Source organism: Acromyrmex echinatior, chromosome 3 (genome assembly GCF_024713525.1).
Source record: "Acromyrmex echinatior isolate Ae372 chromosome 3, ASM2471352v2, whole genome shotgun sequence".
NCBI lineage: Eukaryota > Metazoa > Arthropoda > Insecta > Hymenoptera > Formicidae > Acromyrmex > Acromyrmex echinatior.
The window spans coordinates 695,345-713,281 of record NC_141854.1 but is presented as its reverse complement, the minus strand read 5'-3'; the positions used below and the strand labels follow the sequence as shown (position 1 = coordinate 713,281).

At 29.3% G+C, this 17,937-nt stretch overlaps 1 long non-coding RNA gene across 1 annotated transcript in view; it reads left to right on the top strand.

The window, feature by feature from the left end:
• The window catches only part of LOC147910078 (uncharacterized), a 111,718-nt gene that overhangs the window by 21,092 nt on the left and 72,689 nt on the right, over positions 1-17,937 (top strand). The gene's annotated exons all lie outside the window — the stretch shown is intronic.

Here is a 17,937-nt window from a genome sequence, read left to right as displayed (position 1 = left end):
ACATGATTCGGGCAGCGATTGGCAATTTTCGATTGCGATGGCCAAGCGATACGCTATTGCCATGCGTGCTCGCCAAATCAGGAATCCTGATTGTCAGTATGTTCCGCGTTTCGTGTCACGCGAGCGCGCGTGCGCTGTGACTGATCTGAATTGATTGCCGTTTTAGCGGTTGAAATTTGTGTACGTACGACATGTGACTTTGATTATATTTTTTGACTTTATTAACGAAGTGATTGTTAAGTTTGTTTTTGGAAACTTCTAGAAACGTTTGAAATTGTTCTAGAAGCTTCCAATTCACATATCGCACGGACACCGAATGGACTGCGAAAACTGATTTTTAGAATGCATCTTGAACAAATAAGAATAAATTTGTGTGACGTCAGTTTACATATATTAACTAAACTGAAATTAATATTGGAAATTAGTAATTATTAATAATAAAATTAAATAATGTTGATAAATTCAACAGAGAGTCAATTCTTGTAATTATTAATTACTTAATTAATAACATTTTTAATTTGTAATGAAATCTGAAAATGGATTGTATATTGAAAAAATAATTAGTAATTAATACATAATTTACATTTGATATTATTTTGAAAATTAAATCAAAATTAATAGCATTAATATAATGTAATGTTCATGTAATTGATTATATAATTATTTTTTGTGCTTAAAGTAAACGGAATAATTATAGTCATAAATAATCAAATAAATATAGTCATAAATAAGCAAATAAATGTAGCTATTAACAATCGATGATCATTGTATTCATAATCTTTATTATATTATATTATATATTATGTATAAAGATAATTATATATTATGTATAAAATGATATATATATATATATATATATATAATATATAAAACAATGTATATTGTACATTATTGTATATTATTAGGTGTTGGAATTAATTCGTAGCGTTTTTAATGAAAGAATGTTATTTATTTTACATGAGCATTAAAAAATACATTAATGAAAGTACTTCCCATCACTTGTAAAACGCTACGAATTAATTCCAACACCTAATATGTATAAAAATAATGAAATTGTAAATAGTATCTAAAAAATTGTGAGGATTTTTGAGAAAGAAAAGAAAATCATAATCGTATGAAATTACATATTAAATTACATACTGTTTAATTATTTACAAATTTTAACATTTTTTTCTTATTACTTCTCTTTCTATTTTCCAATGATATCTGACGGTTAATTTCTTATACTCGGATGTATGTTTGCGTTCTTACTAAGCATAAAATTATTTCTTTAGGTATTTCGAGTGTATTTTATAGAAATTATTATTTCTATTTTTTCCGTTAGTGTTTTAAATATAAATTTATTATTACAAAGAGTCGACTCATGATATTTAATAAATTCTACATTCATGACGCGTGCAGTTTTGAAAAGTTCTTCCGATGGATATATGCATTTACCACGCGAAATAAACTGTAGCCAGTCTACATTTTTTGCAGCTAGCAAAAGGCACGTTATGTTACCTAAATATGGATATTTGTCTTTGAATTTGTAGGTTGCGTAACCAGCGATGTACACTAAACCTTCGTTTTCAATTATTAATAACGTCCAACTCTTCTAACAATACAAGAAATTGTTCTTCTTCAACAGACATTGAAGACAGATATTGAATGAATCACATATAGGATAATTATTTTCATTATCGGTATCGTGAAAATTTACGAAACATTCTTCTTCAAAATTCAACAGCTTTTCTTGCACAATATATGGTTCTAATATCTCGTTGCTCAAGATCGAGAATGAACTTTCAACATTTAGTGTAGACACAAAACAAGATATATTCGGCTTGCATGCCGTTACATTGGAAGTCGCGCAGAAAAGATTAGAAGCATGTTTTCCTACAATATATTTCCTTAACTTATACTGAAAATCGAGTGCATTTGGGCGATCGTTTGGACCTGCACTGCCCCGAATGACCGAAAAAAAATTTTCCAGTACATCCTGATTAAGACGACTCATGATGACGTATTTCATGACAAAATTATCATTAGAATATTTATCTCTTAAATATACGAATAGTTCTAATGAATTATTACTAACAATAATTCCTTTTTGAAATGATAGTAAGCTCTTTTCCAATTCTAATTTTGTTCATAACATCCGTCATTTTGTGTAAGATAGCATTTTGTTTTTCTAAATCGATACTATTTGCATTCTTATCTTCGTATTTGCTATAGATATTGGAAAAATTAAAAATATCAAACCACTTATTATATAATTTGATAAATTTTGATGTTTTTTTCCCAGTGTGGATCATCGAGGCCCTCTTGCCGCATCATTCAATTGCAGAACTTGTCTTGTTACACAATAACTGAGCAGCGGAAGAACTTTTTGTCGCTTAGATTTTCGTCTAAATGATACTGCGATATTGTAAATGCGACTTTTAAATCTTTAGTGTTTATATAATATAATATGTATGGGTACATGTATTAGGTGTTGGAATTAATTCGTAGCGTTTTACAAGTGATGGGAAGTACTTTCATTAATGTATTTTTTAATGCTCATGTGAAATAAATAACATTCTTTCATTAAAAACGCTACGAATTAATTCCAACACCTAATATATATAAAAGATTAGGTACCCTGTATATATAAAAGATTTTCAGTGCATTTTCTGTTAATTATACGATCATCTAAGTTAAATATCGAGCAAATGATTTCTGATTAGTTTCAACAAATGCGGTGCATCTGCAAAAACATAAATTGATAAATTTTCATCACAAAGATGTTGAAAAAAACATTGTTTAGGTGCAATACTAATACCCAGTTCTGCCCATAAACCTATATTACCCGGTCCCATATCACTAATTGTAGCAATAATTATATAATCAATGGCATGGAGATGAGCAATTATATTTAACAAAACATCTTTAGTCATCGGCGTATCATAATAATTGTAGTACACAGGTTGTTTCCAATTAGAAAAAAGACTTCTAACCATCACACATTGACTACTTTTGTGGTTCTATGACTGTTCTTTTTGTCTGTCAATGGATACTTTATTGTTAATATAAACTTCATCAAACATTAAGACCATTAACTTTTTATGTTTTTTCATGTTTTTTTCCTTAATTTCCATGCAATTTAAAGCAGGATTTATCACATCCTTTTATTTGAATGTTATTTACCCATCCTCGAAGTGTAGACAAACTATGGAGCAGTATTTTAATCACATTACGCAAATACCGATAAGCCTTCGGGCCCACACATCTTAATGATATTGACTTGTAATATCTTCGGAAGACCAGGCGGCGATACGTTTCTTTCCTGGATGAAGCAGCATTTTTATCTGCCCTGGCGTAAATATTTGAGAAAAAGTATCTTGTACATATTCTCTTTTAATTTTTTTTCTTCTGTTTCTCTTTCTGTTTCTTGAACTCCGTAAATGCTTTCTTTGTTTCTGTCAATTCCAGTTGTAGATTTTTTCTGAAAACATTTCACGTAAATACAAATACTTAATATATGACATATTGATTTATGTTCATATTATATATATGGTACATATATGTATAAATATATGTTATAAATATATGTTATAAATATGTTACAAATATATGTTATAAATATGTATATATGTATGTACACATACGTGTGCACACACACACACACACACACACACACACACACACACACACATGTGTATAGATATTTATTAGTAGCTAATGTATATATTAATAAATATATAGTATATTAATAATATATAGTATATTATAATATATATTAATAAATATATAGTATAGTAATATATGCATATATATATATATATTATAAAACTTAATTAGTTATAAACTCTTCAATTCTAATTTACATTATCGTAAGGTAGTCAACAGATGTTGCTAACATTACATTGCCATTCTCCGATGCTGCGGGTTTAGTTTCGACAATTGATGTTGATGATTCTATTGTATTTTAACATTGATTATATTCTCTAATATGGGTTTCGAAATAGACGCTGATGGATCTACATTAGTAACATTAAACTAACTATTCAACGATACTGCCTTATTGGATACGTCTTTGGCACATATTGATGACACTTAGTTATTGTTTGAATTAAAATTTTGGCTGCAATGAATGCTTGTGCAGTGAAAGGATGCAAAATACTTACCGACTTCTTCAACTACATGTGATTTCGTAAATAAATTCATTGTAGGGATTGCATTCAGTTTCAACTTCCGTCCTCTTAAAGGAGAATATTATAAAGTTATCTGCTGTGCAGGCTATCATAGCACGATGCATCAAAGTGGTCAGAACATATCCTCCCTATAAAATATAATAGTAGAGCAAATGTTTAAAATGAGATACATACTACATTATACAATCCACATCCTACATAAATATAATGTAAAGTAATATTACATACTAGTTCAAAATAAATTATTTACTTATATACAATTATATAAGTAATTAAATTACTAATACGTTAATGAAATTAATGTCTCGCTTACTATTTATTTCATTCCTGCATACCTCACTTTGCAGCAATTTCCTCGTCTTTTGAAAAATAAAAAAAATTTATCGTTTTCTCTTTCATTTTTTTTATTTTTTTATAATTATTTTTTATCCGTTCACTGCACAAACACTTATTGTAGCTAAACGGAACGGCTCCGAACCGTCATGGCAACCATATTTTAGCCGGCTGAAGTGCTTCGAACGTAATCGAGAATGTGATGTAGGCAAGGTGATGCGCAGAAGTCCTTAAATTCATCCACCAGTCGAGCATATCCTTGTATTTATATTATGGTTGCGATAGTGGATGGTGTAACGGTGTTTATCGTATAGTGTCGCTAGAAGTTTAGCCTCGCACTTGCCGGGCGGCTTATCGCGCATTGGGCAAAAATCAAAATCAGATCAAGGGTCGTATATATGCTATGAATATTCGAGATCGACTTCGAGAATATAATCGCTGGATGAATCCAGAGCGATCGCGCTCACGTCAAAATTCACAGTGTCTTTGACCCATCGAAATTTGGCAATGCTTGACACATCGCCCATCCGTACAAATTATTTAGATTATAATACATCAAGTACGATGACGATTCCGACGGATCGTACGAACATATGTACTTATTATTAACCTGCGCGTATCTGCCTGAATATTGACTGAGGCCGCCGAATATACTGTGCTCGATAAATATTATAAAATCATATTGATGTCGGTGAGTAACTCAAACTTTACTTGCGTATGTTTTAGCATGGCATCCCATGTAAAACCAGACAAGATATAGTAATATACTGGATGAGACCGTAACTCGCGAAACAACTTTTGCGGAAATTTTCGAAAATGACGACTAATAACAAGATATCGGGTTTCAAGTACAGATCACTGTACTCGCTGAGCGTTCGAATAGAGAATCGTTGCTATTCACGTTCGCGGCCTGAGAGTAATCGCTCTCGGATACGGTATCGCTCGTTAATGAATTGTAAAATGATTCACGCGATGATAATTCGGTTTCTTCTACCTTTTTAACGTACTCATACGGAAAGATACAATTACGTGTGAGAGTTACTCCGCGCTGCGGAAGCTCCTGAGCTTGCAAAAGTATGACCGTATAATTTTTAGTTTTTCTTTATCGAGATACGTCGCCAATTTTTCTGAACTAATACTGAGAAATTTAAATAAATCTATAAAACGTATTTTTATACAATTTTTCCAAAAATTATTTTCATTTTTGTCTTTAGTAATATCGACATATTTTGTGAAAGAAATATATTTTTCTGTGGATGTCGGTAGCACATCTATTTGTCCTTCGTACGCGGTAGCAATTTCTTTAATTATAAAGTGCGCGTCATAGCCTGATAAATTATGAAATACAACCGGAATATATAATAAATTTCTATAATTTAAATTACAGTTTGAATGCGCTGGATCACGGTAAAAAATATGCATATTTTTTGGTTTTATTATTCAAAATATTCTCCTCTGGCTTCAATACACTTGTTACAGCGATTCAATAGTGATTCAAATGCATGTGTGCATGATGTTCTAACTCAGTTTGCGGAATTGCCTCTAGTGCCTGTGTAGAAGCTGATTGGATGGTCGGAATGTCATCAAAAAAGCGTCCTTTCAATTTCAATTTCAATTTTGGGAATAATGAGAAGTCGCAGGGGGCCAAATCAGGTGAATACGGTGGATGGTTTAACACAGAAACACGATTTCGAACCAAACATTGACGGACAATCAATGAAGTGTGACTCGGTACATTATCATGCAACAAAGACCAATCTTCTGGATCACGATATTCGGGGCGAATACAATGAATTCTGCCCATCAATCGCTTTAAAACTTCGAGATAATATGCACCAGTAATTGTTTGGCCAGTTGGAACAAACTCTTTGTGGATAATACCTTTGCTATCAAAGAATGTTATGAGCATTATCTTGATTTTTGATGGAACTTTTCGTACTTTTTTTGCTTGTGGTGAATTTTTTGACTTCCATTCCGCACTTTGACGCTTAGTTTCTGGATCATATTGAAAGCACCATGTTTCATCACCCGTAACAATTGATTTTAGGAAGTTTGGATTATTTTCTGCGGTTGTAACGATGTCTCTGGAATAATTGATTCTCGCTGATTTTTGATCGCTTCTTAATGTGTGTGGAACAAACTTCGCACAAACCTTCGTTTTACTTAAATCTTCATGTAATATGGTTCGAATCGTTTCTCTACTGATATTTAAAGCCTCCTCCATCATTTTTAGTGATGCATTGCGATCGTTTGCAACAAAATCACATACCTTTTCGATCATTTCGGGTGTCCGAACCAAAATTGGCCATCCTGATTTTTTGTCATCTTCAAGGGTCTCTCTGCCTTCCAAAAAACGCTTATGCCACTCAAAAACAGCTGTACGATCTAGACATTGACTGCCGGAAACTTGTTGCATCGATCGGAATGTTTCTGATGCACTTTTATCAAGTTTTGCGTTAAATTTAATCACTGCTCTTTGTTCTTCCATATTAAAATTTCTACCTCGACCAAAATCTTGTTTAACATGAACTGTCATATCTTCGTTATATGTCAACCAAAATGAATAAAACTTTGACAGATAGCAAAATGTTCAACCTTTAAAATGCATGTTTGAACGCACAGATGTCGCCACTGGTTGCTGAGATGTGATTCGTGTCCGAGAACATATTTATCGCACTGTGTACATATATATATATATATATATATATATATATATATATATATATTATTTTATATATATGCATCAATAATTTACTAAATAAAATGTATGTAAAAGACAGAATAGTGTAATTAAAATAATTATCTTCATTTGTATTCATATGTAAATAATATGGTATGTTTCTTGTTTAGGAAGAAATTATTTCAACAAAATTGAAATAACTAATATCATACAGGTATTTATTTTATTATTATTTTTCCTCTCAAAAGAAAAAACTTTGACCAGGGCACGTTTATTGATATGGGCCTGAGTAGGTCGATAATTCAGATCATTTCTATGGTTCAGCGACGCATTTTTCATGACAGCGCCGCTGTCGGAATATCGCGGAACTAAATACTGCTTAGTTTCATGGCTTCACGTTAACTTTCACTCGTAATATAACGAAATTTTCGGATACGCTTTTCTCTTATACTAAAACTCCTACCGCGTTTCTAAAAGCATAGGTTGTTCGTTTAGGTTTTCCGCAATTCGCCAGCTACTTTTTATGAACGTGCAAGATCTGAAACTCTTATATGCAACACATATTGTGATGTGTTGACTACAGAAATCGATAACAAAACTGTAAGTCTTTAATTTTCTTTCGTTTTTCGTATTCAAATGTAGTTGGCGAATTGCGTTGTTGTCGATACTTTAATTGTGGAGAAGGATTTTTCAATCCATAAACACAGTTACGAGAAAAGAGTTTTTAATATTTAATGATAAAACAGGATACTCCAGCATCCCCTTAAAATGTTTATATTTTCAAAAGAATATGAGCGTCTGCATTGCATATGAGTAGCGTCTCATCGCATTCTGTAATTTAATTTTTTTATTACATCCAGAGAAAAATTTCTTCAATGAAATGTTTCTTTGCTATACGATTAAAGAAAATATTTCTTTGATTTAAACATAATTTTTTCAAATTAAAGAAATTTTTTTCTTTAACCATGTAGCAAAGGAACACTTTCTTTTTTTTGAATCGAAGAAACCTTTCTCTGAATGTATAACATAAATATTTAATAGTTTTAATTACACTTAATTTTTCTTATCTTACAAAATGATCTCGTAATTAATAATTAATAAATAAGTCTGTACAATCCAATCGTAAGTCTATGCAAATTCAATATTCTTTCAGCTGAAACTCTTACCTTTTTTGTTTTTTAAATCATTAAATGCAATTGAACATATTAATTACGTTATTTTGTATCACTGTTAGAAATGTTTTAATGAATTTTAAGTAACAAGCTTATGGTCATGCAATAATTGAAAAGAATTGAATAATATAACTGAAAATTAGATTACACTAGTCTCAAATGTAATGAACGTTAAAAATAACTTTTATTAAAATTTTTTTCTTTATAACAAATTTTTTTTACTACAGTTCTAAAGTACTTTTAAAGTCATTCTATTTTCATTCTGAAATTTTTTTCTATCTCTTACAATTCCAGCGACATTCGCTTCGAAAGAGAAACACCGAAACACTTTTTTTCTAAAGGGTATTCTACCCCCCTGAAAGTGCGTATGGGTACGTATAAAAAAATACATGTCGCTTATTTTTGTCTAGAGAATAATATAGATATAAATGCTCATTAAAATCGGAGAGGGACAGTTGGATCCCTTTCCTTGTAAGTTACAGATTTTTTTAATGTAATGAACATGGGTATTAAATTTGATGGATAGTTTAATCGAAATAAACTAAAACATTCAATTTTCAATTAGTATTTTTCAATACACTTAAGGTTTCAGTTACTACAAATTTAAACATCTCATTAACGTATACATAAATAATTTTTTCAGTGACAGAAAATTTCAATTTTATTCATCAGTGAACATAAAAGATTAATAAAATTTTAGAACGTTTCTAACGGTGTACAATGAAACTTGTTAAACGGTAAGAAGCATGTGAAAAAGAACCTCAGTCAAATGCGTCATTATATATGGAAAAACAATACATCTGGATTTACAATGTAGCGGCTATCTGAGCTTGTACTAATAATTTCAAGTGTACACGCATTAACATGTCAAAAAATAAAATTCCGACTAAATATAGCATAAAACGATGCGATAGTTCCGACAAAATGTGTCTCGAAGCGTAATTAAATAAAAACATATAATAAAGCAAGCGGAAAGATATCGCGACGATCAGCATATGCTTTGCGTAGTGCTCTAATTAATTATATTAATTAGCTTAACATATCTATAATTGTGTTAGAACGTATTGTATGGGAATAAGTTTCCGCCCTTTTTAAATGAAAAAGATGTGTTTATTTAAACAAATCTATATAAGTGAGTTTATTCAAAGTATGCTCCTTTGGAAACGACAACTTTCTCCCACCTTTCCGATAATAAACGGATTTCTCGAATGAAAAAATCTGGTTCTTTTGAAGCGATCCATTCATCAAGTCATTTTTTGATATCTTCATAAGAATTGAATCGTTCTCCAGAAAGGGCCGACTGCATGGATCGGAACAAATGGAAATCTGAAGGGGCAATATCCGGTGAATACAGTGGGGCAGAATTTCCCACTTTACTCCTTCCAAGTATTTCTTGACCGGTTTTGCAACGTGTAGCCTAGTGTTGTCATGTAACAGAATCAGCTTGTTGTGCCTATTGTCCCATTCCGGTCGTTTTTCTTTCAAAGCTTGTCGATAACGATCGTCAGTGATGGTTTCGGACGGTTTGAGCATAATATATAATACCTCTTTGATCCCACCAGATGCACAACATAATCTTCGAAGCATGGATATTTCGTTTTGGCGTTGATGGACCTGGTTCACCTGGCATCATCCATGTCTTCAAACGTTTAGGGTTATCGTAGTAGATCCATTTTTCATCGCCAGTTACGATACGATGTAGAAAACCTTTCCTTTGTTGTCATTGACGAAGCATCTCGCAGATGACCAAACGTCTTTCCATGTCTCTCTCTTTCAATTTGTATGGCACCCAATTTCCTTCTTTTTGCACCATTCCCATTGCGTGTAGACGTTTTCCAACAGTGGATCTATCAACATTTAACTCTTTTACCAACCTATCGAGCGATAAACACGAATCTTCTTCGAGTAATGCTTGCAATTCTGCATCTTCAAATTTTTTCGGTGCACCTTCGCGTTCTTTGTCATGCACGTCAAAATCACCACTGTTGAATCACCGAAACCATTCTTTACAACTAGTTTTCGATGGAGCATGCTCACCGTAAATATCTACGAGCAAACGATGCGTTTCCGCAACACTTTTCTTTAAAATAAAATAATGGAGTAAAACTTCCCGCAAATGTTGCTTTTTTGGAATAAATTCCGACATCTTCAACGCAAAAAAAGTTACTCTTTGTTACGCTTCGAACGAATGCCATCTATTGGGCTCAAAAGTTTGGACACACACCTTTCAAAAACATGTCTTGCTGTTCTATCAAACACACGAGCAATGCTACTAACGACATCTTTCTGCAATGGGCGGAAACTTATTTCCATACCCAATATTTACTCGAAAAAGTCGGCTTGTGGTACCAATTGAACTCTGTCAACTCATTATCCCTAATCACTGTAACATCCAAAAAAATTTTATCTATCACTCCCATAGAAATGAAGCCTTAGAAAGCTGAGAATTTAAAATATCAAGAATGGAATTAACCGAAGACGCAGGTGTCGCCAATAACATATCGTCAACAAATTTATAGTAAACGGGTAATGGAAACTGAATCAAAGACAAAGCTGTAACTTCCAGCTTTCGCATAACTGGATCCGCGATGACGGGAGAGCCCATAGAGTCCCATAATTCTTCATTAATTAGCTTAACATACCTATAATTATGTTAAAACGTATTTAATCATGCTAAATAACGTGATTTATAATGATAAGAAATGTGTAAGGAAAACTTTAGCTAAAATAACATTTTGGATAGACATCATTTTCATTCATAAATAATCGTTTAAAAAATCAATAACAAAGTAAATGTACAAGAATATGTATTTAGATGATGAAAATATTAGAAATAAATGTATAGGATTAATTTTTAATTAATTAATATAAATAATTAATTAATTATATAAATAATATATACTATGGTAGAAAAAATTTTTAAATAGTAATTAAAGATATATTTAAATTTATTTAGTTTTATTAGAATAAAATAATTATAAGTGATTATAAAGAATAAGTAATGTAAATGAGTTTTAATTAAATATATAAAAGTAATTTTAATTGTATCTTTTGTATCAGGGTTTATTAAAATATAATTTATAAATTTAAATTTCTCGAATTTAAAAGAACTAATAATAAAAATTTATTTAACTTATGTTAATTAATGTGTAATAATTATTAAAAATAAGTTATTATGAGAGATATTCTAGTCAATTTTAAAGATATCTAGTCTTTTTATAATAAAATTTAATTTAGCCTTAAAATTAAATGGTAAATAAATTTATATATCAATCTATATATTAATCAATGATGTAATTATATAATATTTAGTTGGGAGGATTGTTAAATGAACTTTAATTTAAAATTAAATATAAATTAGTAAAAGTAATTAAATGAGGGATTTTTTTATTTAAAATTCAATAAGAAATAATTACCTTAAATGTAGAATAATGTAGAATGATAAAAATTAAATGTAGAAGTTTAATATTTAAGTCTGTTCGACTTTCAGAATCTTACATGATTTGAGTTTAAATCGGCGTGAGCCAGATCGATTTCTATCTATAATTAGATTGTAAATATTTGTACAAAAGGACTATATTTATGAATTTGAAATTAAAAAAAAATATTTTATTATGTAATAATATATAAATAAATAAATATAATAAATTTTAATTTTATAATGATATAGGATAGGATAAAATAATATAATTATTTTAAAATTTTATTTATTTTATTTGTATTACTTTGGCACAATAGTGTGTTAAATTTAGAATTTAATATTAATATTTAGTATTTAATATTAAATATAATACATAATTAATAATTTTAAGGTATATAAATTGTATATTAATAAATTTGGTTAGATTAATTATTTTAGAAATTTATGTGTTAGTGAGGGTGGCTTTTTTAATGCTTTTAGAGCGTAAGATTTGGGGTATATTTAAGAGCGTAAGGGTCAAATAAAGTAAGATTGAGGGGGTTATTACAACTTTTTAGAGATGCTATTAAATTGTTTAGGAAAAAGTTTTTATTGTTTATAAGTCAAATTATATATATTATATTTGTCCTATCATTTTATTTATAATAATAATAATAAATTGATTAATACATATTACTAATATTTATTATTTAAATTATTTATTATTAATTTTGAAAATTATTTTAACTATTATAAGTTATATATTTATATTTATAGGGTGATTTTCTAATTCTTTATATTCATTAATGGTGGCAGTTCGGAGGATTTCTCAAACTTTATCTTAGAGGTTAGTTTAATTATAATTTTTTTAGTATTAATAATTTTGAGAGAGAGATATTCTTTTACAGATTTTTTAAAGTGACAGATATATGGTTACAGAATTATGGTTATGCATTTATTTTTAATATTTTTATTGAGAATAATAGCTGAATTAAACCATACGCCAATAGATTTTGTAGAGGGTGAGTCAGAGTTAGTTTCAGGATTTAATATAGAGTATTTTAGAGGTGGATTTGCATTAATTTTTATGGCGAAATATGGTATAATTATTTTTTTAGATATTTAGTGGTAGGTATGTTTACTAATTTAATTATTTCATTATGAATATGATTGTATATTAATTTGGTAATATTGTATATTGGTACTACTGATAGTATTTTTAATTATTTTAATATGTGGGATTTTACCGCGAATACCGTATGAATTAATGTATTTACGTTAAAAAATTATTTTATTTTAAATTATATAATTTTTATTTTGATATTTAAATTTATGTTTGTGTTTATTTGTTGTGGGTAGGATAAAGTTTAGTTAGTTGGGGATATTTTAATAAATTAAAATTAGATTTACTTAGAATGTTTAGGAAGATAATAATAAATGGTGATGTATGGTTTATTAAATATTTGTTTGAATTTAATTATTAGGGGAGGGGATTTCCACCCTATGTGGGTGGAAATGGAATGAGAGGTTAAAAAAAATAAAGTAAAAATTGTGAAAAAATTATGATAAAAATTAATAGAAAATTTATATTTCTTTAATATGTTTTCAAAACAGACTTAGACTTATTTCAAGATCATTAATTAATTATTTATAAAATTATTTATTGATAATTAGAAGGAATGTAAATAAAAAATAATATATAAATTATAATAAATAAAATAATATTAATATCATTGATAAAAAATGTTATATATGTAAAATATTAGAATTATATAAATATAAATATATTAATTTATTATTTATTTATTATATATTAAATTGTTTAAATAAAAATGTTACTTTGTTTTATTTTAAATAGTTTAATGGGGATATGAGGAATAAACTAAAGTATGGAAGAGTAAAAATAAAAAAAATATAATTTATTTATAAATTTATATATCAATTATAAATAATTTTTCATACTTTATGATTTAGAGATAGGATAATAAAAAATGAAAAGTAATTTAAAGTAAGAATTTGACTAATTTATGGTATTTCAATTAGTTGGACTCCGGCTCATGCTAACAGAATAAAGGTATTAATGAATATTCAGTAGATTAGTTGATTAGAAATAATAATTGAGGATGAAGTAAAGTATTTAGATTTAATAAGAGGGAGGGTGTAAAGAATTAAAATTGATATAGTAAGGGCAATAACTTCTCTTAATTTGTTGGGGATAGATCGACGAATAGCATAAGCAAATAAAAAATATCATTCTGGTTGAATGTGGGTGGGGGTAACTATGGGATTTGCAGGGGTAAAGTTATCCTGGTCACTTAGAGTTTATGGATATTCGAAAATGATAATAAGGGAAATGGAGAGAAAGAGAATAAATCTTAGGAGGTCCTTAAAGGTAAAATATTGATGAAAGGGGATTTTATAAAGATCATTTTTTATTTCTGTGGGATTTGAGGATCCGAATGAATGTAAAAAAAATAGGTGAATAAAAATAAATAAAATGATGATAAATGAAAGGATAAAGTGGAAAGAGAAGAAACGATTTAAAGTTGAATTATTAATGGAGACACCTTCTCAGATTCATATAACTAATATATCTCCAATATATGGGATAGTTGATATAAGATTAGTAATTACTGTTGCTCCTCAGAAAGATGTTTGTCCTCAAGGAAGAACGTATCGGAGAAAGGCTGTAATTATTAATAATAAAAGGAATTGAAACACCTGAAATTCAAGTATGAGTTAAATTAAAAGAATTGTAGTAATATTACGTCTAATATGTAAATACAAATAAAAAAAGTGAGGTTCCGTTCATATGAATATTATGTATAATTCATCCGAGACATTTAGAATAATATGAATAATTTTATTAAAAGTAATAGAAATATTAGGACAATAATGAATAGATAGAAGTAATCCTATGATAATTTGAATTAATAAGAAAATACCGAGTAAAGAACCGATGTTTCATCAGTAAGAGATGTTAATAGGGGAAGGGATTTTTAAGGAATGTTTGATTATTTTATTAATTTCTTTCATATATTATTAATTAATAATTTTAGGAGATTTAAGGAGAGGTTTATTTTTTTTAATTAATCTCATAAGGAGGATGATTTAATTGAACATATTTTAATAATTATAAATACAGATATAAGTAGGCAAAATATACAGATTAAAATAATGTTATTGTAAGAGAAAAAGTAAACATAGAAAATATTTTCAAATATTTTTTTATTGATATTAATAGAAAAATTTATATTAAAAATATTCAGGTTTATGAAAGTTAAATGAAAATTAGGAGTTAACAAAAAATAAAAAGATTTAGATTTTATGAAAATTTTTATTTATAAATATTAGTATATTTATTACGTCAATAATTATATATATATATATTGTTATAGTACAAGTGGGAATAGAATTTTATTTAATTTATTATTTAATTTTTAGGATTTGTGAAAGGGTATTAGAATTGGGTTTATTAGTAATCATTGTTCGATTTAGGGGAAATGATTTATATTATATATTTAATTTTAGAAAATTTTAATAGAGTGGGGGGTTAGGTGAAAGAAGTGTGGAGGAAAATGAATTATTAATCAAAGGTAAATTAATTTAAGTAAGATTATTATATATATATATATATATATAAGTATATATATATATATATACATATATATACACAGGGTGACATAAATATACGTCCCCACTCATCCCGAGCAGATAGAGTGGACTAAATTGAGTAGAAAAGTCATCCACCATTAATTATTTTGTAATAATTAACGAGATATTAAGGGGATGCTGGAGTGTCCTGTTTTATCATTAAATTTTAAAAACGCCTTTCTCGTAACTGTGTTTATGGATTGAAAAATCCTTCTCCACAATTAAAGTATCGACAACAACGCAAGTCGCCAGCTACATTTGAATACGAAAAACGAAAGAAAATTAAAGACTTACAGTTTTGTTATCGGCTTCTGTAGTCAACACATCACAATATGTATTGCATATAAGAGTTTCAGATCTTGCACGTTCATGAAAAGTAGCTGGCGAATTGCGGAAAACCTAAACGAACAATCCTATGCTTTTAGAAACGCGATAGGAGTTTTAGTATAAGAGAAAGGCGTGTACAAAAATTTCGTTTGTATATTAGGAGTGAAATTGACGTGTAGCCATGAAACTGAGCAGTATTTTAGTTCCGCGATATTCCGACAGCGGCGCTGTCATGAAAAGTGCATAGCTGAACCATAGAAATGATCTGAATTATCGACCTACTCAGGCCCATATCAATCAAAACGTGGTCAAAGTTTTTTCTTTTGAGAGGAAAAATAATAAAATAAATATGATATTAGTTATTTCAATTTTGTTGAAATAATTTCTTCCTAAACAAGAAACATACCATATTATTTACATATGAATACAAATGAAGATAATTATTTTAATTACACTATTCTGTCTTTTACATACATTTTATTTAGTAAATTATTGATGCATATATATATAAAATAACATATATATATATATATGTATGTATATGTATGTATGTGTATATATATGTATATATATATATATATATATATATATATGCATATATAATAGCATACATACATACGCGCGCGCGCGCGCGTGTGTGTGCGTGTACATATATACAACGCATGTTTAAACTTTATTTACTGAATTATTTACACATGCATATATCAAGGTTCAGAATGTAATGTGTTTCGGTTGAGCTTTCTTTCTGCTCGGATGTCGGAACGACAAGCGGCAATCTCGTAACAGACGTAGCATATAAATGAAATTTTCGAATACACTTTGCTCTTATACTAAAGCTCGTAACTCGTTTCTGCAAGCATAGTATTGTTCTTTGAGGTTTTCTGTAAATCGCCAGCTATTTATGCAAGGTCTGAAATTATTGTATACAGCACATTTTTGACTCGGATATCGAGTCTTAGTAAGAAGCGCCATTCCTCCTATCGGTCGCGCACAAACGAAGTAGTATTGCTATTCAACTATAGAAATGGATTGAACCATTGTAATGGTTCATAAATAAACCAACAATATATTATCAGCCGGAAACGCCATAATAATATATTTTTGTATATATAGAAATATATATCAGGATTGTTTAGAGAAGGAATCGTGCGTTCTTGATGCATCGACGATGATGCCAGAATCGATAGAAATCACATTCTTGAATTGCAGAACGAATTATTGAAACAGAAGTACGACAGAGTGAGACAGAGAAAAAACAAAAAAGGATAGAAACTCCGATTGCAATTGGTGAGACTCCGCATGCCGAGCTGGGCTCGTCGAACGAAACAGCGAGTCTATCCTTCAGAGTCTCTCTCTCTCTCTCTCTCTCTCTCTCTCTCTCTCTCCTCTCTTCTCCTCTCCTCTCCTCTCCTTTCCTCTTCTCTCCTCTCCTTTCCTCTCCTCTCCTCTCCTCTCCTTCCCCCTCATCTCTCTACGGTCGCTTGTTTCTAGCGACCGAAAATGCTTTCTAGAAAATTTCGGCCGCTCAATGTGTATAATTAAGAGGAGAAGGAACATTATAGATAACACATAAGTTTTAATAAATTATGCTAATCCTATATCCCTCCAATTTATGTATAATACCAAAAATAATTTCAAAACACGAATTTACGGGATATTTCTATGATTTTCCATGAGCCTTATATACCACGTTCATAGAAAAGATTTGCAAGACCTCGGCGTAGTCTCACGCGTACGATGCGAGATCTGAATATTAGAGATCTCATGATCAATTTCTTTTTTCTTTTTTCATAATTTTTTTTTTAAATAAGTGACATTGTTAACAAACATACATTACAGGCTAAATATATTTTTATTTAATTATTGAAATTATATGTGTATTTCTAAACGTTTTAATTTACCTTTAGAAAAAATCCAAAAAAAAATTATGTTTCTGTAATAATGTTACGTCGATCAGTACTTTCTGTGAAATGTTTTTTTTATAATTATCATCCGAAAGAAAATTCTGATAATCAATCAAATCGCAAAAGTGCGATTAATATAATTATAAGGATGATTAATATTGTTCGAGAGCGAGTCAGAGAGAAAGCGTTGATGTGAAATTTTAAAGTGATACGGAGTTTAGTTGTATTTCGCTTCAATCTAATAATATTCTTTGCGAATCAAACTCGGCGGTTTTCCTTGCGAATCAAACGTGGC